Source organism: Xenopus tropicalis, chromosome 1 (genome assembly GCF_000004195.4).
Source record: "Xenopus tropicalis strain Nigerian chromosome 1, UCB_Xtro_10.0, whole genome shotgun sequence".
Classification (NCBI taxonomy): domain Eukaryota; kingdom Metazoa; phylum Chordata; class Amphibia; order Anura; family Pipidae; genus Xenopus; species Xenopus tropicalis.
In genome coordinates this window covers 186,994,336-186,997,150 of record NC_030677.2, presented here as the reverse complement: position 1 = coordinate 186,997,150, position 2,815 = coordinate 186,994,336, and the positions used below count along the sequence as shown (strand labels likewise).

Sequence of the window (2,815 nt, the reverse complement as noted above, 5' to 3'; positions counted from 1 at the left end):
TACAGGCAAGGGCTAAACTACATTGGAGATTTAGTTTAAATTTTGTGGGTCAGATTTTATTTGACCCAGAAAAACTTGTCATGCAGCAGCACACAATTTTACAAAGTTTGGGCCTCCCTGATTTAATGTAAGTTGGACCAGACAAAGTCGGATGGAGGGTTTTGTTCTTGCAGCTTCATCCAACAGTCAATGTATTTCAATTAGAATAAAAGCCATTCAGATACCATCAAATTTTATTGGGTTGAATGCAAGGGTAGATTTCAATTCAGGTAGGCGTGTTGTGTTAGGTGGCAAATCTTCCATGTAGTTTACACAACAGATTTGTATCAGATCCATTATATTCTGGCCTGTACAACTACATTTAACTTGTAGGATGCGATCTGTCGATCCTACACCATTCAACAAAATCTTCCATGTAGTTTAGCTAGTGGCTACTGACTCGCTATAAAGTATTTCTGTTTTTAAAGTTTCTGCAAATGGTTTTCTGAGACAATTAATTATTAAAACAGATAGATGTTGTTCCAGCAAAATTACCTGATAGTTTATATGCTGGAACCACTTTACCTGTCGCTACATGCAGAATTGGTAATGCTTTAGTTTTTGTTTGTTCTCCACTAGGTTGAACAAAAACAGAGTATCTGGTTGAACTGAAGTGACTTATTTTTCACCCCAACCAGTCACAGTATGTAACTATGTCTAATCTTGGATCATTGTGTTCAGTAATAAAGTAATTACAAGTAATTAAAAAAATTGTTATTGGCACACTAAAGGAAAGGTGCTGTTCCGTACATGAAGTCAATCCCGAGCCATACAGCCGTAATGATCCCATAATCTGAAAAAAAGATAAGGAAAAGATAATATTATGGTCATAGGACAAATGCAACTTCGCTAACCTTCTGTCTTAATACCATCAAAGCATAATGCAAAAATATGCAATGATATATAAAGGAAGAATACTCTTGTTTTTATATAACACAAGAACTTATGGTGAAAATCACACACAGTTATTATTTTACATTGTAGCCTCACTATGTATATTCGATCTCTGATAGATCCTAATAGGGAAAGATATATTATATATATATATATATATATTTAAGGAACTATTTTTGGGGGAATATACAAAGAAGAAAAATACTTTAATTTTTATATAATGTAAGAACCTTTGGTGTCAATCACACATGGTTAGTATTGATATTGTTATTTATGATGGATATGTGATAATTGCCATCATTTGTGAAATATTGGGTACTGAGTGTGTTGGGGGTGGGGAGCGGGTACAGTATTACACCCCTGATGATGAAACGCAATAGGTGTTAAGGGTTATAATCATTGTTCGCTGTACTGATTTCTGTTTTTAACAATTTTCAAGTTTGTGAAATTGAGTTTATTTTTCTAAATTGAATAAACTCTAATATCGAATGCTTGCTTATTTATTAATAAGGAAAACTTGTTTGAATAAAAAACTCAAACACTTAGAATTTTTTGAGTTTACAAAAGGGAAAAACTCAAAAACTTCGACTTATATGGAAATATGGCTTGACTTTGCCTAGGACAACTCCCATTGACTTCTATAGAAGCTTGCAAGCTTTTAGATGGTGAATTTTTACGGTCAAGTTTTTCGAATTATAATTAAAAAAAACTCTAACGTTGATAAATCACCCCCTAAATGTGAATGTTTTTAGACAATATGGATTCAGACTGAATTAGTTTGCAATGCTTGCTGGGATTGAGGCGGAGGAATTCCCCTGTGCCTAGCATCTGATTATCTATACCTGCCACTGGTTGATTAGAGTAAAGCTGGCCATACACACACCTATAGAATCATATGAAACCTAGTTTTGTATGATTTTCAGATTGTGTGTGGGCTCAGAATGATTGTCCCGATAATTTTCATACCATGACGATCGGACAGGTTTAATTATTTTGGTCAGTTGCCGATAAATTCTGCGCATGTACATACCTCCCAAGTATCCCGAACTGTCTTATTGAAAAGTCCCTCATTTCTCTTTGATCTCCTGCACTGAATGCTAAAAAAGATACAAAGTGTCTCAAACTTAATCAAATAAGTCACTTTTGGCAGAGAGCCCAGAAAACTTAACAAGTAAAACCTGCACAGAGATACAATTGTAACTAATAAGCTTAATAGGTCTCTTGGGGAAACTGAGACTTGCAGCTAAAAGGGCAATTTCACCTAACACATATACAAAGATTGTGTATTTACTTTTACTGCTACAGGTATGAGATCCAGTATCCGGAAACCCATCATCCAAAAAGCTCGGAATTATGGGAAGGTCATCTCCTATAGATTCAATTTTATTCAAATAATTAAAATTTGAAAAACATATTTCCTTTTTCTCTGTAATAATAAAACAGTACCTGTACTTGATCCCAACTAAGATATAATTACCCCTTATTGGGGGCAGAACAGCCCTATTGGGTTTATTTCATGGTTAAATGATTCCCTTTTCTCTGTAATAATAAAACAGTACCTGTACTTGATCCCAACTAAGATATAATTACCCCTTATTGGGGGCAGAACAGCCCTATTGGGTTTATTTAATGGTTAAATGATTCCCTTTTCCCTGTAATAATAAAACAGTACCTGTACTTGATCCCAACTAAGATATAATTACCCCTTATTGGGGGCAGAACAGCCCTATTGGGTTTATTTCATGGTTAAATGATTCCCTTTTCTCTGTAATAATAAAACAGTACCTGTACTTGATCCCAACTAAGATATAATTACCCCTTATTGGGGGCAGAACAGCCCTATTGGGTTTATTTAATGGTTAAATGATTCCCTTTTCTCTGT

General features: G+C 34.6%; 1 long non-coding RNA gene across 1 annotated transcript; it reads right to left on the bottom strand.

Moving 5' to 3' along the window:
- Positions 1-215: 215 nt before the first annotated feature.
- LOC116408340 lies at positions 216-2,033 on the bottom strand. The gene is made up of 2 exons (XR_004220884.1): positions 1,964-2,033; positions 216-832 (listed from the first exon to the last, which is right to left on the bottom strand). It is a non-coding gene; the product is annotated as an uncharacterized LOC116408340 (long non-coding RNA).
- Between the last annotated feature and the right edge of the window lie 782 nt (positions 2,034-2,815).